Source organism: Thamnophis elegans, chromosome 8 (assembly GCF_009769535.1).
Source record: "Thamnophis elegans isolate rThaEle1 chromosome 8, rThaEle1.pri, whole genome shotgun sequence".
Taxonomy (NCBI): domain Eukaryota; kingdom Metazoa; phylum Chordata; class Lepidosauria; order Squamata; family Colubridae; genus Thamnophis; species Thamnophis elegans.
In genome coordinates, this window is record NC_045548.1 from 401,026 (window position 1) to 427,091 (window position 26,066).

Below are 26,066 nucleotides of genomic sequence, written 5' to 3' on the forward strand. Positions count from 1 at the left end.
CCCTTGAAGAGGCTGGAAACATTTGAAATGTGGATTTACAGGCTGCTGACACCAGGCCCACACCCACAATAGCCACACAGAATATCACCACCAAAACACCCACAAAGAAAACAGACAAAAACACAAACTGATGAGGAGGCACGACATCTCCAATTCTACGCGGGGAGAAAAACCCAAACAACTAGAGACCTACATACTAACACCCGCGGAAAACCTCAGAAATATATATTATATATTATATATATATATATATATATATATATATATATATATATATATATATATATATATATATATATATATATATATAGTCACAACCCCTGGTAAGCCCCAATTATGGGAGGAAGCTAACTGCTTCCATCATGTGTCAATCGGCTCATCACAAGAGACCATCACGACAGAAACCCAACCTTATTTATTTATCAGCACAAATAATAAAAAAAAGACACACACACACACCACACACACACACACACACACACACACACATATATATGGATATGGTCATTGCTAAATCTAAGGCTACTTGTTCTATCTGTTGTCATTAGTTTGGTCTTCTTTATACTTTAGTTCCATTTTTTCACAGTTCTCTTTTAATATTGGCTTGCAGATCCTTTGCGTTTCCGGCTACACTTATCATTTATCCTAAAATTCACATTTTTAGACATTATCTACTCAGTTTTAATATCTGAACTACCATTACTTTCAATAGTTTCTGTGCTTCCGGCACTGAGACTTCATTTCATCCTCTAGACAGAGTCATGATCAGGATTGAAGAAAGGCTTAGACTGAGGCAAGCTGCTTTTCATACGACCGTTCTCTCTGAGCCACAACTGATACTGTAGATAAATGTATTTCAGTTATACAGCACTAGTAGACATTTTAGAAAACTAAAATCTTCTCTGATCCTAAATGAGAATATATAATCAATTATTTTACTCTATTATAAAAAAGGCCCTATTTTTATCAGTGAGAGTTTTGCAGACATATCCCAAGCCTTCACATCTCTACAATGACAGCTGTGTAGAACCGCCACATATTGGAGTGGCTACTTTTGTTCAACATATTACAACCCACGTTTAAGGTTTAGCTTGCTGCCTAAAGCTGTTGCAATCGGTATCTCGTAGATTTATGTTCCTGGAGATTCTGCAGAGACATTGCATCTCCTAACATCAGAGAGAAAGAGCACTCTGGGTTCTCTGTGGCCTCTCTGACTTTTTCTGTCCATTCTATCTGTGTATCAATTCATCTTTCCCCGCTCTGTTGACAAGTGGGAACTCTATTGCATCAGTTGACTTGTGTCAAGGATTTCCCCTGTGATCTAATCCTCTCTCTGCCCTGCTCACTCCCCTGGGCTGTCACCACAGAGAAGTGGCTCCGTGGCAGTGCGGAGCTGATATCTCCAAAGGTGAAGGTTATAAATAGACGGGGTAAAAACTGACTCAAGAAAGAGGGCTGATGGTTAGGAAAGTCAAGCTATTTCAATATACAATGGTGCCAAGGTGGACCATTATTTTTACCCCATGAAATTTAAGGTTTCACGGTGAAGATAAATAAAACTATGCCAAGCCAATACATTGCAACCTTCAAAATAATATAATAGCTTTTGCAAATCTTGGCAAGTTTAATAGGAATATAAAAGGTTTTTCTTTTTCTTTTAGCAAGATTAGATTATTTGCTTGCCAGACATATATGACATATATCAAATGTTACTGGAAACAGCAAACCTTTTGGAAAAAATGTGTTGTTATATCTGAACTGCTATCAAACAGCATTCAAAGCCAAATGGGCATAGAAAGTAGGTGATAATTATTGTCAATCTCAAAAAAATCATAAATGTTTTCTAAAAATAATATTTGAAAAGCTGAGCAAATAAATTTCATGAAATATAATATTTTTCATAAGGTTGGAAGTTGTATGTTTTCTATTCATGAATATTTAATTGGGTACAGCTTGTGAAGTAAGCGTCCACGCCTTAAATTAATAACATTATTGCTCTTGTATGTACTTACATTTGCATGTACTTCAAATTAGATGTTTTAATATTTTGTACTGTTTTAATCCTTTTTCCTGTTTTATTGTTTGAAAATATTTTTTTTTAATTGTATGGTTTTGAATTGTGAGCAGACTCATTTGCTGAGATGGGTTTCTATAGAAATCCATCCATCCATCCATCCATCCATCCATCCATCCATCCATCCATCCATCCATCAAACCACAAATACTGAAAATGCTGAAACTAAATGTGTTAAATACCTAGCGAGTCCGTATTATGGATATAGGTAAAGATAAAGGTTTCCCTCCCACATATGTGCTAGTCATTCCCGACTCTAGGGGGCAGTGCTCATCTTCGTTTCTAAGCTGAAGAGCCAGCGCTGTCCCAAGACTTTTCCGTGGTCATGTAGCCAGCATGACTAAACGCCAAAGGCACACGGAATACCGTTACCTTCCCACCAAGGTAGTTCCTATTTTTCTACTTGCTTTCAAACTGTTAGCTTGGCAATAGCTGGGACAAGTAATGGGAGCTCACTCCATTGTGCGACACTAGGAATTTGGACCGCCAAACTGCCAACCTTTCTGATCGACAAGCTCAGCGCCTTAGCTACTGAGCCACCATGTCCCTTATAGTATGGATATCGTTGTAGGTAAATAGCCCACGAGCACCAATATGCTTTGGTGTTAACCAAGTTCAAAATCCCTCATGAATTATTATTTATTTTACAACATTCATAGGTTATACCAGTCTGATTTCTCTGATTGGATATTTGAGCAAAGTTCAAATATTAAGACAAATTAGATTTTTTGTTGTTGTTGTTTAGCATTACATGCTCCTAAGCTATGCAGCATATCGGGCAGCAAGGGATCTCTAGTACTTTCAGTTTGAGATAAATACTTCAGTGTCTTCCCATGTGATGTTTAAAATAGCAATAGCACTTAGACTTATATACCACTTCACAGTGCTTTATAGCCCTGTCTAAGCAGTTTTCAGAGTCAGCATATTGCCCCCCCCCCCAACAATCTGGGTCCTCATTTTACCGACATCCAAAGGATGGAAGACTGAGTCAACCTTGAGCCTGGAGAGATTCGAACTGCCAAATTGCAGGCAGCTGGCAGTCAGCAGGAGTAGCCGGCAGTATTGCATTCTAACCACTGCACCACTTCAGCTTAAAAACCTTAAGTCCCCTATGGACATTCTTTGCCGTGCATTTCAAGAGCTACCTCTTGTTGTTTGGCATTGGGGTGTATGTGTCCATTTCATTGTCACCTTGGGTATTTCCATATGAAGCATAGTTGGACATTTCTGTGTGCAACAATGTAGTATAATTTGCAGGAGAAACTCTTTTGAAACACCTCTTCATTAGTCACATAGTCAAAATAGCAAATGTTTAGGATTCGTCAAAGGCAGCATGGTTGAAAGATGTTGAATCTCTTGTTAATACCAGCTGACACCTTCCAGGTCTCCCTGGCATAAATAGGGGTTTGATCACTATAGAGGTGAGCAAACAATAATTTAAGTTTCAGTGATAGAGATGATAAAGACCAGATTTTATTTATCCTCTGGAAAACAGCTGTTGCTTTTCCAACGTGGCCCTTGACATCTGTCTCTGCATCTCCATTTCATGCAATTACACTACCTAAATAGGTAAACCTTTCCTCAAGTCACTATGATCCAAATGTCATTTTTCGTATCTGTGCAGTGAAGCTCACATACATGAAAGGTCCTGCTGTGAACAAATCTTCACCTTACAAAACCTCATAGAACACAGAATATTAAGACTGATTAGACAAGGTCTAAACACCATAATTTTCTAACCTTCCTTTTCTTCTGATGCTGCCTCCGTTTCTTGGTTTGCAGAAATGGGATAATGGGGAGTATTTTAAGGACCTCAGTTCTCCTTTACCCTCAAACAGATGGTTTCTCCTGCTTTCAGTTTCATTTTAGCTCACTTGTCAAATTAATCAAATTAAGAAGTCAAAGACATTTTTATACAATTTTATAATTTATAGTTCTATTTTCAACACAGAAAATGAATTAGCCATGGTGGTGCAGTGGTTAGAGTACAGTACTGCAGGGCAGGCTATTTCTGCTGATTGTGGGCTACCAGCAATTCAATAGTTCGAGTCTCACCAGATCAAGGTTGACTCAGCCTTCCATCCTTCCAAGGTCGGTAAAATGTGGGCCCAGATTGTTGGAGGAAATATGCTGATTCTGTAAACCGCTTAGAGAGGGCTGGGAAACACTGTGAAGCAGTATATAAGTGCAAATGTTATTGCTATTAGAAATTGTACTTAAAGTCTGACTAAATTATAGTTTTACATTTAATAAACAGACAACGTAGAGTGCTAAATGTAACACTTGATATGCATAGAAAGAGCATGTATATTCTTATAGAAGCAATCACTAAAAGATGCTATAAATGATGCACATATTTTGTTTTCTTTTAATCCGTCCATTCCACCCATTGTCAGTTACACACACACACATACACACACACACACACACACACACACACACTTCATGAGCAATATTTTACATTTCTATTCTGTATATGATAACAGTACAACTTAATTGCCTCAACTCTCTTTATTCATTCCACGTAAGAGAACAACCAACTCTACTCACAAGAGTACAAAAATAGCTCATAAGTTCAGCCACAGATTCTCTCTCTTTCTTTCTATTCTGCCTGAAGAGTTTTTATAAACTCAGAAACTTCCATTAAGTATTCCCGTCCAGTTTGGTATTGATTGACTGATATCTAGAAACTTAAATTATTTCAATTTTTGTGACTATAGAAATTTCCACCGGTGTTAACAGTTCTCCCCCACTTCATTCGAAGGACGGAAGCTAATATGGAAAACACCCTTTAGCATCAGATGCATTCCCTCCAACGCTTATTTTTCAGACTTTTACCTCTCTTACCCAGAGAAGAGTTTTAATAAACCTTTTTATATTTTGGAGTTTCTACAGTATGGGGTGTGTGTGTGCGTGTGTGTATGTGTGTGTGTGTTTGGGTGTGTAATGGGCTGGAGGACTATTTGATGAATGCTTTAAGCTCATGTCTGTGATTTCTTATTTAAAGAAAATAGTGGTAGCGTGTGAGCTGTCAGTTTCAGCTACATTTTATATCACTTCAGTTAGACATCACAATCAGGGTAAATAACGTTATTTTTTGCTACACTGCACACGGGTCTTCAATATTTCTAGTTGCGGCTCGGAAATAAACTGACTTATATATCTCTACACCTGATTTGCTGAATGCATAGGAATGGGCAAAGAACCTGGCATTGCCCATCAAGTTCCTTAAACCTTTTTACCAGGCTCCTGGGGCTGCGGTGGCTCATGTGGTAAGACCCTGCTGGGTCTGCGCACTGCTAAGGTCGACAGATTAGCGGCTCGATTCCCATGAGTGAATAAACCACAGAGGAACAACAGCGGAGCCTTCCCCAATTGCCAACCGGCATACAGCTGTCCCACAGGTAAAGATAATATCGCCCGAAAAATTTCCTTTCCTAGAAGCAGCCGGCTCCACGGTGATCCCTGACTAACACGTGCCATACGCTAAATAAATAAAATCAGGCTACTCTTACAGTTAGGGAAGTTGAGCATCCAGGCCAAGCGGAATGGGTAGCAGATCAGGTTGTATCAAATCCTACCTACTACACTTCCAGTTTAGGAGGAGACTCAGCACAAAGCATTGGAAAGTCTCATTCTGAAGGGTCCTGAAGGCAAGATATTGAAACAGCTAACTATTTAAATGTGTCATGCTTGCATATCTTGATGCCTTGGGGGTCTATCTGGGCAGGATCTCAGTGCTGGATTACACTTTGGAGTCAGCAACATCAATGAACCAGGACTTAATTGCCTCAACCAATAGCAATAGCAATAGCAGTTAGACTTGTATACCGCTTCATAGGGCTTTCAGCCCTCTCTAAGCGGTTTACAGAGTCAGCATATCTCCCCCCCACAGTCCGGGTCCTCATTTTACCCACCTCGGAAGGATGGAAGGCTGAGTCAACCCTGAGCCGGTGAGATTAGAACCGCTGAACTGCAGATAACAGTCAGCTGAAGTGGCCTGCAGTACTGCATTTAACCACTGCGCCACCTCGGATCATTTGCACTACTCAGGTGACCCTCCAAGTGGCCTCTCTCTAAAAGAAGGCAAATGACCATCTGTCTGCAAGGAATATAAATCCTTCCACTCCCCACCATCCCATCACAGCTGAAGGGAAGTGAAACAAAAACAAGCAAGTTGCCTTTTGAAAAAAGCCCCTGTGGGACAATCATCACCTGAATGACTGAGAATCTCTGTAGACACAATGCATCAGGACATCCTGCTGTCATTCCGAGTTGATACCATGGCCAACCTTCCCCAAAGCTGGGATCGTCTGGGAAGGTAAGAAGGAGAAAACACAAGGAAAACAATGATTAAAAATAGATGTAAACAGCAGTAGATTTTATCAAAACAAAACACAAAACCCTTCTGGAATACTTCTTTGATAGGAAACATGAGTTGAACCTCATTCATTCTGATTCCTACTATTGTTTACACCTACTAGAAAAACATTTTGACATTTTATTGCTTAGGAAAGAATTTTTAACATTATTTAAGAAACTCTAGTGCCAGGTCTCCTAATTTTGACAATGAGGAAAGTTTGCTCAATTCTTTGGGCAAAAATTCTTTCTTCTAAAAAAATTGCTCAATTTTTAGTATTTCTTAGGGCTTTAAATAATTCATTTTATGTCTCATGGTTTCCTCCTTCCACTGTGTTTTTTTACCTTACTCTTGTATTTGATATCCTGGTATTATTAGTTAGCTTTCTTGAAATTTTGGGCTGTTTGCAGGTAACAGTGATGTACAGGTAGCTATTAAACAAGGGTCTTGGTTCTAAAATCTTACACAATGGCAGTAATAACAATATTCATCCATTGTCAGTCCCTTTGCTCACTTTCTTTAAAGGAAATTGATTTCTTCTTCTTGGAATAATTCATTAATATCAGTGGTGGGATTAAAAATTAATTAATTCATTAATATCAGTGGTGGGATTAAAAATTTTATTACCGGTACTCTGGGTGTGGCTTGGTGGGCATGGCAGGGGAAGGATACTGCAAAATCCCCATTCCCTCCCCACCCCACCCCACCACCCTGTTTTCCAGCTCCATTCTCCTGTTCAGGACAACAAAAGCAGTACAATTGAATTCAGAGCTCTTGGGTTACTAGAAGACAAGCTGTATTGTGTACTTCTTTCAATTCTGTACTTGTACTTTAAAATTGCATGTAATAAAAGCAGATGGTATATATTCAGAAAGTAATAGAGATGTAAATATTGTGTGTGTGTGTGTTTGTGTGTGTATAGTAAAAATGAATAATTATGAAACAAGGAGAACTATGCATAAGACAATAGGTTGTAGAATGGAAAACCCAAAATTAGAAGCTGTAAAAGTGTAACTTTGATTTTAATGCTTAAACAATGTTGAATAAAAATATTTTTTAAAATTAAAAAAATAAATTTGCATAGAAAAGCACAAATGTTGAGCAAGTATTGGGTCAAAAGCCTGAGAGGGAGGGAGGGAGGGAGGGAGAGTTTTCTACCAAAAAACTTCCATTTGGGGGAAACTTGTATTCACAGATTATTGCCAAAAATAGGTGAAATGGATTAAGAGCTGCAATAGTCCTGATATTGAATGAGTCAAGTATTATTGTAGAATACTTCACCTACTAAATCTTTCATAGTTCTCTATATTTAGTAGCAAATTTGGCTATTCACTTTGTTTCGACAAAAAAAATGGGGAATATAATAGGAGAGTTTTGCCTTTCACTTCCATCTCAGTCCAACGTACATGCTTGAATAGCTCTTAGCAAATAATTCCTCCCCACATTATTTGTAAATAGGTGCACCAGCAGCATAGATTTTTACCAGCATGAAAAATATTCATAATAAAAGAAAAATGCTCAACTTTGCATTAGCTAAAAAATTCTCAGTCTAAAGGTGTGTACAAGCTGGACTACACTTTGCTGAATAGAACATTAAATAGGCCTCCTGCATTAATTTAACAGCTGGGTTTTAGCTGCAGCTATTCAAGAAAGTTTAATCTTCTGTATTAAGAATCTCAAAATCTGTTTTGTTTAATAAGCATCCTTGCTTTTCCAGGCAACCCGTAGAGATGTGGGTCTTTAGCTGCAGTTTCAACAGCTGCTCTTGGTCTTTAGGGTGGAGAATGAAGTGGGTGCCTGGCAATTGTCATCGCATCCTAGTATATGTTATCACGTAGCAAATACATGATGTACTGTGGCCCTCCTCCATACACATATAAACCTCTACGTGAGCATACCATGCAGCCAGAGGTGGGCTGCACTTGCCTTAACAACAGGTTCATTGGTTGTGAGCGCGCACACGTCTCTTCCCTGGGGCAGAAACAGAGCTTCAGACATGCAGCTGATCAACTCAGGCAGCTCCGATGGGTACAGCAAGTGCGACGGGGATCTCAGTTGGGCAGTGTGGGGAGAGGGGGAATGAGCCAGGAAGTTAGTCATAAATGGATAGGATAACGCACAGACGGGTGGCCCAGCCAGTGATCACAACAACCAGTTCACCTGAACCCGTCCGACTGGCAGCAGCCCACCACTGCATGCAGTTCTGAAATGTAATCTTAGTGTTACATGGAAAGATATATACATATCAGGGGTGGGTTCCAGCAGACACCACTGCTGGTTTGCACGCATGTGCAATGCAATAAAAATTGTTCTGTGCATGCGCAAAAGCAAAAAAACAAAATGGTGCCACCATAGGCGCCACCCGGAAAGCCGGTTCAGGGGCACGACAGGCCTGGGTCGCTGCCAGTTGCAGCAAGGCAGGCCGCCAAACCACTGCCAGTTCACACCACTGATGCATATCCAATTGCAATTGAAGTTCACTATATGACCCTATTGGTTCTCTTCTGCCATCTTTAATTGCTGATCTAGATCCTCACAAATTGTTCATTAAAAAAGTTCTCCATTTGCTGCCCTCTGAAAAGACAAGATGGGACCTTGACTGTTTTTCCTTCATAGGCAGATTAAATGGAAGGACTAAATGGAAGGGTGATGTCACTTGCGCAGGGCAATGACAACGGCAACAACAAAATCAGCTGAACAGGACGTATTTATAAATGTGTAATCTATATTCACACATCATGCCTGCAAAGATTACATTGAATGCGTTCCCATTGGAATAGTATGTATAGTCCATGCATCCATTCATATCTGTTATTGTAGCACAGAAAGCTTTTGCTGCCTTGTTACTAGGACAAAACATCATTAACAACAGTTATTTGATTTACAGGTTTTTTATTCTCTATGTGTGATATTTACACAACCTTTATTATAGAGATATATTTAGTTCCCCATTAAACATTATTCTGACAATATTGTTTCATAATACTAATTACTAAGAGTAAAACAAACAGAGGAAAAAGCAACTCTATGCGATCGTTGACTTAACCTGAAATCAATTGCAAGTATTTAAAGTGAAGAACATCAAAAGTCCCAGGAATATTGAAATTTCTCTTTCATTCAACCCTCAATAAAATAATGCACAGCTACACATTCAAATTGCGAGTGTGGGAGGGGAGGAGCTGGAGTGGAAGTAAAAAGTACAGATTTATAGCTGACATTCCTCTTGACTTATCATCTTAATCAGTGGTGGGTTTTACAGAATTTTATCACCGGTTCTCAGTGCACCAAAACTGTGAGTACACATGCCTTTTGTGCATGTGCGCAGCCTTCTGCACATGCATTTGCACACACGGACACCGCTAAGAAAACATGGCTAAATAGGACGCCATAGAACCAGGGAGGGTGGGCAGGCTCACCCACTCGCGGGCCGCCACTATCGGTTCGCCCGAACAGGTCCGAATTGGCCGAATACCACCACTGGCTTTAATGCGTGTCTAAGTGAGCATGGCAACAAGGAAATGGGAATCTGAAAGGGAAACGGCCAGTTTCAAGCAATTCAATCGAAAAACAAACTGAAATCTGTAATGGTAGTAAAATGAAAAAAAAAAACGTAAAAAACAAGGAAAGACCATTTCCAAGGGGCAACAGAGGGGAGGGGAAAATGGTCCTCACCTTCGGCTTATCAGTTTGGGGGAGATCTGTCATATGTCGCTGTAGCACTTATCTTTAATTTTTAAGCTTTTTCCCTTTGCAATGGGGCTTCTCTCCCATGAACTTCTATCAGTTGTATCACTTGTCATGGAGTGAAGGAGAGGGGAAACAAATGGACAAGGGTCGCCATTGGAGGAAGTAACCTTGTGCAACTTGCCCTGACAAGTGACATGGTCGTAGGGAACAAGATGGTGATAGGCAAGGAATACTCTTTCTAGACTAACTTTTAGACAAATATGTTGAGTCATGATGGTGATGCTTTAATGAGCTCTTGCTTGGGGTAGAGAATGCTTGTCTCATTACTGGTTGCTGCCATCTTGCTCTCTTTTCACCTGATAGGAAAAACAATATATTGAAGGATCTTCATTTCAAGATCAGAGAGAGATACTTTATTTCACTAGCTGAGTCTTTAAGATTCTTCTGCTTGTTCTCAGCTAGCCTCAGAGCAAATCAGAATTTGCAGTTTATTCTTTATTAGCGGTACTTTTTTTTATTCCCACACATTTGTAAGAGACAAACAGCTGTAGGCACAGGTGGCTGTTCACCATGTGACTGTAAATAATATCTTTTCTACAGTTCTAGATCTTGGCATCTGTGGCAGATACAGGTTGCTCTTTCTTTGAAGGAAAGGCATACGGGCATCCTGCTCTGAAGTGAAAGAAAGGTAAATACTTATCTGACAAATTAGAGACTTAATGCTGTGGGGGACATTAATGATACTACTGAGTGGAAATGAAAGCACTCACGAGAGAACAGATGGATTAGTATCATTAGCTACAACCACATCTTATTAGAACAAAATGTACAGACTGAAGAGGGTGGAGAATTTTGTCCATGTATATGGAATACTGTACTGTACTTTAATTGGGTGGTGGCATGTGTGTATGACTGGCATGTGTGCCGAGAAAAATAGGACAGAAAGCAGAATGGAACAGAAAGAATTGGAGAAGATCACAAAATACAAAGTCTCAGCTTCTTGCAAATAGAAATAGAACAACTCTGGCAGAAGCAAGCAAAGGTAGTATCAATAGTCACAGGCACCTTGGGTGCAATCCGGGGGGGTGGGGGGGTCCGGCAGTCACTACTGCCACTAAAAATTGTTCTGCGCATGCGCAGAAGCAAAAAATAAGATGGTGGCATCTATAGCGCCACCAGGAGAACCAATCCAGGGGCATGGCAGGCCTGGGTCATTGCCAGTTCCAGCGATCCTGCCAGTTCCAGCGATCCAGGCTGCCAAGCTACTACAAGTTTGGCCGAACTGGTCCAAACCAATAGGAACCCACCTGTGGTGCAATCCCAAAACAACTGGAGCACCACTTGAACACCATCGGCATTGACAAATTTATCATCAGTCAATTGCAAAAGGCAGCTTTACTTGGAACAGCTTACAACCTGCAACAATATCTGTAACACTATCAAACATCCACATCTGCCTATGTGAATATCATTTTAACTTCAAATTTTCCTCTTTAAAAGTCTCAGACTTTTCCTATCTATATTGGGTAGAAAAATATACGTGTGAAATCTATTGTAATTCAACGTGGAACAAAAATAATGTTATTGTCCAAACTACTATATGTAGTTTCCATGCTTGCTCACTTTTTCCATTTGAGAAAAGCCCAGTTTTATTACAAGGGCTCACATCTGTTCTTTTCTGAACTCAGTGTAAACACAATCTTAAGAATCTGATGCAAGCTGATTAAAGTTAATGTCTCCAGAAGGTAAGGCTGGCACAGCAACTTTCCTAGAAGCTCAGAAAAATCTAAAATTGCTAAAAGAGAGAAAAAGATGGACTTTTATTTGAACTTCATGTGAGCCAACGTGGAAGTCTTCCTAATGTCTGCTTGTTGCTGTAAGGAGATCTCAGAAAAAGGAAAGAATGTGGATATCAGTACCAGTAATGTTTATTCAGTCAGTGACCAGCAATATTCTAAAAAATATACAACACAATCAGGTGGGTGAAATTAAATTCCATTATAACAAGGAGTCCCTATAATAAAAGTGTAACATGCATCATGCAGTATACGTTAATAAAGAGCAATTATCAGTCTGAACTATTACAATTATGGAGTATAAAGGCTTGCCACCTAAAGCAAGATAGCTAACCTAGGTGCAGGATCTACATATTTGTATCTGAGGGGCTGCCACTGAACACCAATATTTGAGGGGCTGCCAGAGAGAGGAAGGGATCAAGCTATTTCCCAAGACATCTGAAGGCCAGACAGGGAAAAATGGATGGAAACTGATCAAGGAGAGATTCAATCTAGAAATAAGGAGAAATTTCCTGACAGTGATAATAATCAACAATCAATGGACCCTCTTGTCTTCAGAGGTTGTGGGAACTTCATCACTGAAGGCTTTCAAGAAGAAATTGGACTGCCATTTGTCCGAAATGGTGTAGGGTTTCCTGCTTGGATTGGGGGGGGGGGGGGGTTGGACTAGATGACCTACAAGGTCCCTTCCAACTCTGTTAATCTAATCTTATATTAAATCTGAAGTAATATATAAAACAGAAGTGATTATTTCTGTGATCAATTATACCTTAGTTTCATCACAGCAATAGAATTTGTCTACTGAACGATAAAGGGAATAGTATTAATGAAATGTTCTTGAAGATTCACATAAAAATTGCCTAGCTTTCTTAAGACTCTGCCTAATAGGAGCTGAATCTAAGTTGGCCTAATACCCTGTAGAAATTACAGTAAGTTGATGTAAATAATGAATTCAATCTTCCTGTCACCATATGGGAATTATGTGTGGTTAACGGTGTTATGTGTTTTGGAGTAACTGCCTTGTAGCAATACAGATATGGCTAACTTTGAAAAATGCTATCCTCAGCCTGCAGAAAATTAGGTTTTCTAAGCAACTTATTAACTGCATCCTGGAATTTTATATCCTTTATTTTTGGGGTAACTGGTTGCTTGGCTTAGTCCTCTCCTAAAGAAATTAAGAATGGTGCAGAACATCTACACCAAGCCAACTTCTTCTCTAAGGCATGTTTTCAGGGAGCCATAATTGTTCTTATTACCTGCTCAAATCCTGGATTCTTATTTTTGCTGGAAATTCAATTGTCTCTATAGCCCTCACCAGATATACTCAAACCAGAATTCATACCATCTTCAGTAACTTTCCATTCTCTCTCAATGATTAGTTTTTACATGCACTGTAGATCTCTAACTCTTTCAAAAAAAAAAACCCTTGAGGAGTAGGAAAGAATGAGCTAATATCAAGACATAACTTACATGTTGCCTAAAAATTTGAGGTATCCCATGCATAGTTTATGAATGGCATTTTACCAAACTTTATGTTCTCTGTATGAAATGTGACTGTGAGTTATATACCATAATTTCCCTGCATTTTACATACCATAAGAAGATGGGGCTCAGAAGATGTTCTATAATATTGATCTCGTTAGGAAAACTTTGATATTCTTCTAAGAAACTCCAATGGACCCCAGTCACAGACTGGAAAAGCATGTTATGATTTACTAACATTTTCAGTCTGAGGTTATTACAAAATGGATACCAAATGATTTGATACCAGAAATGATTAATAGCTGCTTTTGAGACTGGCTTATCAGACTTCTGAAGTTAGTGGCTTTATTATCCTACCAAGAAGATGTAGATTTTTAAAAAAATCTTTTTCATCTTATTAAAATACTCTTCAGCATGTTAGTAAGCATTTAATTAAATCCTCATACAGTTCATTAGAATGGGCCTGTTTATTCTTCTAGACATGTTATTCTTCTAGACAAATTACTAAATATTAAAGTTTGAACGGGATTGAAATGATTCATTTGGAGGAGGAATATAGAAATAGTGTGTCTTCTTTTTTATGTGATCCCTGTAACAAGGCTTATATCAGACTACTTCGAAGATAATACATTGCTCTGTTTTGTTTTGCTTTTAAATCTTGAGATAGGATCTATGTTTTTTTCTGTAGAAATACTGCTAGCCACTACTTTGTTATCTTGATATCTGCCACTCTATTTTTCTTTGGAAATTAGAATTATTGACAATGGGTTAAAGCAAGGAACACATAAAAGAAGTAAGATGAAGTTTTTCCATCTTTATTTTTAATTTCCCTTTGTTTCCCAAGAGAAAAAACAGAATATTTTTTCTGGCCTATGGTTTTCAAAACTAAGCAAAACAACGCTATGTTTTAAAAAAGTATGATCTCTGTACAGTTGTCTGTATCCGTAAGATAAATGGGAGCTGCTTATGAACCAGTGGTGGGTTTCCATTTTTTTTACTACCGGCTCATTTGTGTGTGTGTGTGACGCTTCTGCACATGCGCAGAAGCTACTACGCATGTGCAGAAGCATCTGGGCAGGTAGCAGATCCTCCTGCCGCTGCTATTGCCACTTTGCCCACTATGGACTGAACCGGGATATGAACAGAGCCACAAAGTTTATTCAGTCCATTTTATTCTGTTCTTTCAACTAAGAAGATGATCATTTTAATCAATCTTGTTTCTGATTCCCAAACCAATTAGTGGCAATCAGGGCCACTTTTGTACATTTGTAATGTACCTAGAATAATTTATGGGGGGGAAAAGGCACCTCTAATGACCCTGCACTGAGGATGGAAACAGATGCTAGAAGCTTTAGGGAAACAGTCCAATGCCAGGATTATTCCTCAAAATCAGATTCTATTTCAGAAAAGTGCCACTGTCGACTAATTTTGAAGGGTGGACAGAAGAAGAATTATTTTAGGGATTCTGAAAAGCACTTGTGACCAAGAGGGGGGTTTTTTTTTGTTCCCCCAGACAAACGAAGTCAGCAACTACAGACTCATCTGCTAATAGTCATTTATGAAGTCAATTGTTATTCTGAGAGATTGGCAGCTTTCTGAACAGGATATAAGGCTGGCCGGGTGCTCCGGTCAATGCTGGGATAATTTTGGTCTTGATTACTGTGTATAGGACTGCTGCTGTCCTTGGTCCTGAAGCTAAAACACAGAAATCCTCACTGTATGCATAAAAGAGTTTTAAAGTAAAGGTAAGTGGGCATAGAAGATTTAGACTCAGAAAAAATCTTTAGGGTTCCATGGGAAGATCTAGAAATTTTTCAAATCATTACTATTTTTATATGTGTAAGTAAATCATATATTTAAAAATATCAGAATCTATTGTTAAGCATTTTTGGCTTACATATTATTATTGTATGACTAGAGTCTTTTATAAATTTTAAAAAAACTTCCATAAAATTGGGGATCAGATTTCAGTATCTTATTTAAAAAGGGTCTGGACTTCTACTCCCAAATAATAAGTAGAATATGATGTCTTCTTCTTCATAGCCTTTCTCTACCTGTGTCTCAGTTTCTATCTATGTGGGCTAAGCCACAGCCATCCACTGATTTTTCCTTAGGTTTATAATTTTTTCATTCAGATATGTAGGAATAGAGGAAGGGTTACGTAAGATGCCATGATCTCAATAGAGCTGGTTACCTTGAATACCCATCAGCTCACCTAAGTAGCAGAACCAGATGTAAGTAGAGAGGAAAGGTTACGTACAGACATGCACAGCAAACGGCCATATCTCAGTAACTGATTACTCAACATCTATGACCTCAACTGTTTAGTAGAACCAGGTAGTACCAGGAAACCTTTAGATATGTGAAGCCTCTACTCTGGCTGGGATGGACTTAGAGACTGACAAGTAAAATGTACACTAAGGTCCTTTTGCCTTGCTTGTTAAAACTGTACAAAAGCCAAATAATCTCTGCGTAAGGCAGACAGACATTTTGGACACCACTACTGTGGTGGATTTCTGAAACCTACACAGATAATACTAAGATCTATAATAAAATCAAGCCAACCCAAAAGAAACATACGAACAGAGGGTCCTGATAGAATACTTGAGCAAACCACTGAGATAACCCTTAGAAGCAAGTCAAGCTGTGTCCATTAGAGGAATCGGTTTTGACAATTTCTCCTAGATCCTTTCAGACTATTATCTCATAAATTATATTGAATGGTCTCTCACTGACAGTCATATAAAATAAAAATAATTTGTATGTGATTATTAAAGCTAAGCTATAAATCACCAGGCTCTTGTTGCCATCTTGACAAACTCTTATTGTTGATGAATTTTATTACAAATTATATTATACCAGCTGTTGATTGAGCATATTTTCACCCACCCCAACCATCAATGATTTATTTTTTTTATTTTTGAAGTTTTATATCTGAAGGCTTCCAGTTAATTGCTGTGTGTTTTAATTGGAGACTGGTGTGATACTCTTTTGATCAGAGTTGCAAGCTTTGCTCAGATAAATCTTCAGGGTGTTTTTTTGTAACTCACTGGATTGCTTGGGGGGCTCCTCTCATTTCAGGGATGTGTCAGAAGAAATCAGCTCAACTTCAGAGACAATGAGTATGTTACAGGATATAGCAGTGTTACTGTCCTCTGTTTCTTCTTTGATTAAAATTCAATTGATAGCATGCATGCAGTAATCACCCGACATCTCTGGGCTCATGTAAACACAAAGTGCAGCTCAGCAGCTTAGAAGGATTCATGTGGGGATTTTATTATGCATTGCCTACATACACTGTAATCCTGTACAGAGTGGTGATTATAAAGAATTCCAACACAATGCTGCTGGGATAAAATTGGGGCATTGGCTCTGTGGCACTAGTTGGAAAGACATCTGGCTAACTTTTAGTTCTACCCTCAAACACCAAATGAAAAAGCAAAAAAAGATGAAAGGGGAAAGGGGAGGGAAAGGAATTTGTGCTGGGAAGATTGCATTTGCTTTTCGAATTTTATGAAGTATCTACTTGGTTCTTGTTCTTACTCTGTGCGTGTGTGTGTGTGTGCGTGCGCGTGCGTGTGTGTGTTCAAATGAATGGTGAGAAAATGTACCTACTGACTTTCTTCTGAGACAGAATATGGGCAAATCTCTTCATTGTTCAAGTAAGTGTTATACATACAAACATGCATTTTTCCAGTTACACGCACTCTACATGCACTAGAGAAGACTAAAAATTTTAGGTAGAGGAAAGATCTTCATATACACATATAAAAGATGTAAAAAATATGCTGGTAAACTTTTGAAGAATGGAATGAAGAAATAATAGCTCCAAATCAACAATGTCAGTAATAATGTCTGCTGGATAGACTAGGGAAAACGCAAATATAAAAAGATCATAAAAGTAAATATCACAAAAACTAAAGTTCTAAAGGGCCAAAGAAGAAATGAACAGATACCAAATCCTTTATACAATGAACTTTAGAAGTAAAATGAAGGAATATAAAGTTGATTTATTTGATCAAGCTTAAAACATATGTTGTTATTTCTAGCAACCTTTTAAGATGTTTAAGATGACACCAGGCCTGGAAATATTATATTTTATTTTGTTTATATGGGAAGGTCTATGGGTTGAAGAAGTAAATGTTCGTAACTTTAGAGAGGATGAAGAGTTCCTAAATTTGTTTATATTTGTGACAGAAGGTGGGAATCACTTCTTTATTTATTTCTTTACTCTTCCTGTTAAAATTTTACTTTTCTCTTTTTCTTTTTTCTATCTCTATCATTGTACTTTTAATCTTTCTCTCTTTTCCTTCTTTAAGTTTAGTTTGTATTAGATTTTTTTTATTATAATCAAAATTCTCAATACAAATTCCAAGATCTCTTTTATCTTTTAAATAATTGTGATCCAAAGTGCACTTGAAATTGGGATTTGGTCAAAAACAGGGTCTACTAAAGGCTCTGTGGAGGCTACAAGCCTGATCCTCCTCATTTCCTGCTGCTCTATTCAATAAGTCTCTGCAGAGTCTCTCTGGACCCTGCAAATTTTGTTCTGAACAGCTGCCTTCTGGAGCACAAAAGAGGGATCTCTTCCATTTCTTCTTGCCCAGAGAAGATTTGCTGGCCTGAACTCATTGTTTAGTCACAATTACAGCCTCTGCATCATCTACATAATTTTGGAGACATGTCAGACTACCATTTTCCCTTGAGAGTCCCTATGTTTCCATTTAAAAAAGAAGAAGCTATTATATAAATAATTTGCCAGGAAGTTGGTATGCAAACGTGTTCTAGTTTTTCAGTGTAAAGAGATTTTTCCTACTCAGGTCTTTAACTACTCGTTATGTTACTGGTCCCTAGATCTCTTAAATGAGTCAAAATTGAAAAGCAACAATGTTAAAATGACATGTGAATTATTAGATTGGTGGCAGTCCACACACTTGCATACAGATAAGCACAAATACCTACTGTTCAACTAATCTCTAAAACAAGATTGCAAATGTTAAGCAACATAGTTTGCCAAGCATAAGCATAGTTAAGTTGGCACAAATTTCTCAGTTCCACACTGCCGTAGCCAGCACCATACTTACTAAATCAGGGTATTAGAACAAATTGAATAACACAATAAAATTGCCTGCTCAAAGAGCATTACATTATTTAGAATGATCCCACAAGAACAGCAAGACATGAAAAATTAAGCATCCAATATAATCTGTAGATTCTTGTTAGACAAAGAGGGCAACATTTCTTTTCTAATTTCCTTCTAAACTAAATTTCTGGCAGATTATTTGGCTGATGAAAAATAAACATTTACATACATACATACATACAGACATACATACATACATACATACTGACAAACTGCATCTAAACGCAGAATTGCCTCTTGTTATTTGTATGCAAGACATTTCAAAAAGTATTAGGTCACAATCAGAACATATTCGCTTTCTTTAAGAAATAAAAATGTAAGTCTAAAAAATACTCCATCATGGAAGTTAGATGAAATGAACAGAAACAGAACTTTTTTGAATATATTATATTATAATTAAATTAATAGTTAGGCATCATTATATTACAACTATATTTCTCTACCTCCAATTCCTTGCTTAAATTATTATATTCAAACGTAGACGTATTCCAGAAATAGCTTTAGGGTTACCTACCATAAAGTACTTCTAAAGCTTAAAATTTACACTTTAGTAATATAGGGCAAATGTATCTGATACACTTTACTTGGCACCTTCTACTTAGAGGCAATAATAAAAATAAAAACAATAAAATAAACTGCACCAGTGATTATAATGTTGTCCAACAACTATCTCACTATATCTTCCAAAACAGAAAGAGAAACCCCAGTCTTTTATTGCTCCCATACATCCGCCGCTTTCTCAACTCAGTTGTGGTTCAATTGTTGAATGTAAGTAGGGAAGCAACCTGAGTCTTTAGCTGCTCTCCACTTGCACCTCCCCAACCCCTCACTGGCAGAAGCACATGGACGTTTGGCCTTTCTGGAAGAGTTTTGGGTGATTGATGCAGAGCCTTTCAGAAGGGCTGGCGACATCTCTTGCAATGACACTGCTCAGACATCTAGACTGCATTACCCCGAATTGCCTGGAATGATGTAAATTTATCAAACATCCGGTGAGTAGCTCCTCCTGGATTTCACTTCCCTCCGCTGGACTCCTATATCCAACAGAAGAGGGACCATGAGGGGATTCTGTAGCTGCACTTTGTCAGCTTCAGCCTCTCTTGGTTCTGCTTGGCCAAAGCGGGGAGGAGGGTGGGGGGGGGGAGTAGAGCAAGGCAAAGAGACGCCTTCTTCCCACAGCCTTGCTTGTCTTACCCTCCCTTGCTGCCTCCCACACACACACATTCTCTGCAGAGGGAAGGAAGGAGGCGGGATGTGATTTGAAAGCCCAGGATAGTTGAAGCAACGGGGTTTCAACCGAGCAACAGCAATCATGTCTGCTTAGTGAGGTAAAACCTGCCCTGTTTGTATTCCAGACAGAGGTTTTCAATTATGCTTGTTAAAGACCCAAAGATTAAAGAGCATAAAAATTCATTTCCTAAGGCACTATCTTGAGGAATGCTTAATCATCATCATCATCATCATCATCATAATAAATGAATAGCATTTTCCTGGCATTTGTTTTTTTATTGTTAACAGTTCTTGAGCTGAATGGTAGGGAGGTGGACAGGATTAGTTTATAGACAAAGTAACAAGAGAAAACTGCTCAAGATTTATTGTACGGTCCTGAAACAATCAAACTCTTTCAAAGACCGATTAGCTGGGAAAACACATTTCCATGTCTTTTATTCAATTCGTTTGTTTAGCTGGTAAACAGCTTTGTCGGGGGTCCCTGCTGGGCTGTACCTGTGGGTGTCCTCATTGCAATAGTTCCATCAGCTGCCTAGCTCACAAAATAACAGTCGTTTCCTCATTATTCAAAATTTAGAAATTTAGAACGAGTGGATTAGGAAGAGGGAGCTTTCTGATATTCCTGCCCCATGAAAAGAAATCTGCTGTTCTGAAAAAAAGAGGCGAGAAGATAGCTCTGGGTTTCCAGACAAAATCACAAGGGCTATATATATTTTCCCTAGTATCTCCTGCCCTCCTATGCTTTCTTTGCATATGTACTCACAAGCACACATTCATATTTATCTATCTATTTATAACTCCCCTTTAATGAACCTGAACTCCCTTAACAAGAGGTCGAATCAAGGTGACTGGGTGGAGATAAGCATTTACTGGCTGGATACCCTTCCTGATTCCACGCAGAGTTCGCAGTAGATTTTTTTTTTCCATTGTGCCCTATGACAGAAACATCAGCTGTAATAGCAATAGCAATAGCAGTAGACTTATATACCGCTTCATAGGCCTTTCAGGCCTCTCTAAGCGGTTTACAGAGAGTCAGCATATTGCCCCCAACAATCTGGGTCCTCATTTTACCCACCTCGGAAGGATGGAAGGCTGAGTCAACCCTGAGCCGGTGAGATTTGAACCGCTGACCTGCTGATCTAGCAGTAGCCTGCAGTGCTGCATTTAACCACTGCGCCACCTTGGCTCTTGTACCTAAGATTGAACTCTCAACCTTCTGAGCAGGAGACAAGCATCTTCACCACTAGGCCACCATGCTTATCATCTGTCTGTCTATCATTATCTATCTTTCTATCTGTCACTCTGTCTGTCTTTCTATCTGGAAAATAATTAGGTGATCCAGGATTCTTACAATGACTCTTTTTTTATATACTTTTGGTCAAAGAATAGGATACAAGTTAAAACCAAGGAGACAGGATAAAACTGAAAGTGCATCCTTTGGGTTGATGCAGCATAGGACAACATGATGCCAGTTAAACTTTGTGACAAAAAATTCTCTAAGAGTTAGGAACTGGGCCATTTGTAGGCTTCAGTGTCTGAGGACTCTAATAACCACTTCAAGGGGAATTTTAACTTAAGAAATATGAAATTCAATAAGTTCTTATATTTTTTGTAGACTTAGTTGGAAAAGAATTCCTATGTTGATTAAATGGTGTGTTCTTTATTAGACATAAGTTCTTCCACTTCTTGTTTTACATTAATGATCCCTTACCATGCATACATGTGCCAAAAAAGTATAAATGATCTAAAATCACTTTTAATGTTATACATAAAATTAACGTAAGTCTCATTTTTGGTTTGTTATAGTTTCTAAATCGAGATACGGGTAGTCCTCAATTTATGACCACAATTGAGCCCAGAATTTATGTTGCTAAGTGAAAAATTTGTTAAGTGAATTTTGCACCATTTTATTTTCTTGCCACATTTGTTAAGTGTCACATTTGTTAAGTGCCACTGGAGTTGTTAAATTAGTAATTAAGTTGAATGAATCAGGCTTCCCCATGGACTTTGCTTGTCGAAAGGTCGCAAAAGATGATCACGTGACCCATGATCACGTGACCCGGGGACACTGCAGTCATCATAAATGTGAACCAGTTGTCAAGCATCCAAATGTAAATCATGTGACCATGGGGATGTTGCAATGGTCATAATATGAAAAATGGTCATAAGTCACTTTTTTCTGTGCCGTTTGTATTTCCAATGGTCACTAAGCAAACTGTTGTAAGTTGAGGATTGAAGGAGGAGAGGTCAGATTAAATCAATAGTGACAGTAATATACTAAATTGTTTTTATAGGAAAACAAAGTTTAGGAATTCTGAGCCAGACTATACAACACTTTGTATGCATTTCTTCTAATTCTTATTCAAATATATAGACAGAAATGTTTGTTTTGGGTTCTTCCCTCTAGCCTAGTATTACATCTATTAAATCAGGAATAGGTAACCTGTGACAGCCAATACTCTTTTTTTTAATCATTCTGCCAATGTACCTGATACTTCCTACAATTTTTAAAGGTAAAATAGTTAAAAGCTAGTAATATGTGCCATAGGTTGAGAAGAGGAACTCATGGGATGAAAATCTGCAACTTGCCTAAGTTTATCCAAGGTTTTCTATTGTAATTCTATCCTAATTTCTGATTCCTAGAAATATTAAGTCTGTCCCCTGGCATACAAAACTTTGAGACTAATAATGGGAAATAATTACTTTTCTTCTCATGTTTTTATCTTAAAAAACACAAGTGCTATATAATGCCACTAGAATAAACTGTCTGCATGTCATAACTCCAATTCTGATCTATTCATTGGTTTTGATATAAAAAGCAAATAAATGAAAAAAACCCCTCACAGTTGGAAAAAGCAGTAAGCATTCCAATTTGTAATCCTTAAATATTTTACATGAAAAGTCTCTTATTCATTAAGAATGTGCTTTTATTTCTTGACATGAGGAAAATGACAGTAACATCATTCTAAACAAAATTCTGTTTAAATGTAGATTTTGAGTCACTGCCAGGATTTGATAAAACTTATAACTGTACATTACAATTGCTATAAAAATCAATAGAGCTCTTTCCAGGGAGATACATTTCTCATGTCCAAACTGCCTGCATTTCTGTGTGGCACTTTTCCATGGTTCTTATTCTTCCATGTTACAAATGAAAAGCTTAGAGCCTAATAACACAAACAGAGCTAACACCATCATTAATAGGGCAAACTCAAAAGGCTGTTTTATGATTAGAATGTTTATAACAGGGAAAACATGGAGTAGAACTTGAATTGGGCAATGCCTTGCGAGCCTTTCCAAACGCAAACTCATTTATCCTAATGTTCTGCCACCTGGGGTATGTACGTTGGCTTCTTTTCATGATACATTATTTTGATAGAAGGACAAAAATAGACATTGGTTGAATCCAGACCAGACCCAGGGGGCTACGTGGTAGGATCAAACCTCCTAACACTTTTATTTCCATTTCCTACCATACCACAGGCTAATTGGAATTTACCTGTTAGAAGCTTTTCTTTTAAAGATTTCTACAAAGGAAAAATAATGAAGAATGTAATGGGGGTGTGGGTGGAGATTTATTCCTCTTTCCTATTTCAGAGGCCATTTCCTATCCAGACCTCTCATTCCCTTTGTACTAAACAAAACAAATCAGTAAGGTCTAGAAATTAAATGTCAGGAATGCCTGTCACCAGAAGGCAAAATTGTGTAATTGCATCTCACTTACTTTGGCCATGTAATGTTGGGGAATTCACTGGAGAAAGCAATTATGTTTGGAAAAGTTAGCAGTAAAAGTCAACGAGACCATCATCAAAGAACATGGTGGCAGGACACCATTGAAGCTGACACCAGCCAGAGCATAGAAGAACACAAAGAAGTTGTGCAAGATTGGAAGATGCGAATCACCAAACAAATGTTGGACATGACTGATTGCTAATATCATCATCAAGAGTACCAAATTCAGGCTGCAAAAATGTAGACCGACATGATATTTTAGCCAAGCGCTATGGGCAGCTGTCTCTTTCTTCCTAGTAATGAAGTTATCAACTAGAACTTTTAAACCCAGATTGGTGATCAGCCCGCATATTGTCAAATTCATTCAATGCTAAACATAACTTGAGTTTTGAGATTATATTTATGTAGTCATCCTCTGGCCTTGTTCCTCCAATTTTATCTATGAAATATTTGGCGAACCAGGAGACTAGATAAAATAGGGGGGGGGGGGCAATCTGGTATCCCCTGAGTCAGAAGACTAGTTTAAGACTTCATGATATCATTAACCATTGCCCTGTGGACCAGATGGCCAGCAGTAGGCAAGGCAGTCAATAGATGTTGAGTTGAGGGTTTTCTTTCCAGGTCTTGACAGGGAATTATGTAATGGAAAGGACTTCTTTTTTTAATTGTCTTTTCTTTCCAGGCTTGGTGGACTAAATGGGAAAAATGGAACAATTGATTATATGTGGTATTCATGCAATAGAAGTGGCTCATTTGAGTTAATCCTAAAGAAATTTATTTTTCATTCAGTTTAGGTCAATTAATCCCTGACCCAGTTAATAAAGTTCTGGACTGAACTTCGTTTTTAAATATAACAGGATTCCTTTTTATGTATTCTGTCCTCCATTTGGTCTCATTTCCTCCTAGATTTGATTTCTATAACTCTGACCATCTCGATGAATTTCTTCTAAATTTAAATACATTTTAATTTTTTCTGCACATCATCATACTCACCAAATCAGATTTGGGGGTTTAATAACAAATATAAAACATCAAAGCTGCCACTAGTTAACAGAAATAAAAATATTCTGTCTCTTTGTTTCCTTCTGTAACTTTGTTAGAGTCACATTACAATTACACCAGAATTAAAGTCACTCAGAAAAGGGCAAAAACCAGGAACTTGCCAAATAAAATTGACTTTTGCTAACCAATCTACTGATTAAACCCATCAGACACAATGAATTTATATATCCAGGAAACAAAGTGAATTAGAAGAGTGTTTCAGTAACAAAATCAACTCCACTATTTTAAATAATCAAGTTTAATTCCAATTGAAACATTAATTATACCTTTGAGATATTACTAAAAAAAATACATACAAATGCACATTTGTTTTCTGTCTAAAGCTGACCAGGCATTTTTCTCAAAATGGTACATCTAGTTACTATAAATACATAGACATACACAGAGAGAGACCTACTAGTAACACAAACTGGGGGCTTCTCTGCTTTAATCAGTGACCTAAGCAAAATAAAGAAAAAACAAATACTTGTGATGCTTGCATCACCAGATCAAGTACGACCTGATTTAATCTCAATAAAGAAAAGAGAAAATAAAAAGCTACTAATCACTCCTACAACAAATTATTAATATAATCCTCCTTACGGATTCCACTGAACCCTGACTAAAGTGATTCATTATGGGAATCCTAAAGCATTGCAATTTGGAAGCAAAATCTAAAGAAATAAGAAACAAGGAGGTAATAATTTTAAATTTTGTGGTGGTTTTAAAATTATTATCTTAAATGCAAAAAAGGTAACTTTTTTTAAAAAAAATCAGGGTCTAATTTTTTGCCTTTTCTACAAGGTTTCATCCATGTTAATTTTTTTAAAAATCACTCCCTTGAATGTGGGGAAAAGTAATGTTTTGAACGATAACCTGCTTTATCTTTTCACATCACAGACACTTAAGTTTGATAAATTTTAAACAGAAACATGCACAGGCGGATACACGTGCATAACTTTTCACATAGCTCAGTAAATATTAACCATATAGGACTGTCCACAGACATACATAACATTCCAAAGTTTAACTGGTAGTACAAATGTTGTATTCTTGCAGACAACAACCTTTAATAGCAAATCTAATGTATGCATTTTGGTAAGAAAGCAAGCCAATTTTTCCCTCCAGCAAGCAATGAAAATTAATATAGCGACGTGCGTCTGTTTGAGGCTTTCAAATAAAAATAAATTCCTAGTGTGGGTTTAACCAAAGGTCTGCAACAGAGCAAGACACATCTTGCCATCAACGGTAAAGCCATACAATATTTTGAGGTATCTGAGAAAACACACAATCACTATGTTTTAACATTTGTTTAATAAAGAAAGAGGATTTGCCAGTTTTGAACGCCTGATTTGTAACACAATAGAAATGTTGTATCCCTCTCTCATTGGGTATAATAATTATAAGGTAGTGCATAGTAGTATCCATCCCTTAGTGCCCATTTATTACGTACAATTTTTAGAATTTTTCTAGTACTTGCATTTCTAGTCCCCAGTATTCTATATTGTGCACTGGTGTGCT

The 26,066-nt window shown here is 37.8% G+C and overlaps 1 long non-coding RNA gene across 1 annotated transcript in view; it reads right to left on the reverse strand.

Moving 5' to 3' along the window:
- Nucleotides 1–26,066, reverse strand: part of LOC116512151 — a 175,162-nt gene that overhangs the window by 67,288 nt on the left and 81,808 nt on the right. Inside the window, exon 3 of the long non-coding RNA XR_004255827.1 lies at nt 6,290–6,387. This is a non-coding gene — a long non-coding RNA (uncharacterized LOC116512151). The remainder of the gene's footprint in view (nt 1–6,289; nt 6,388–26,066) is intronic.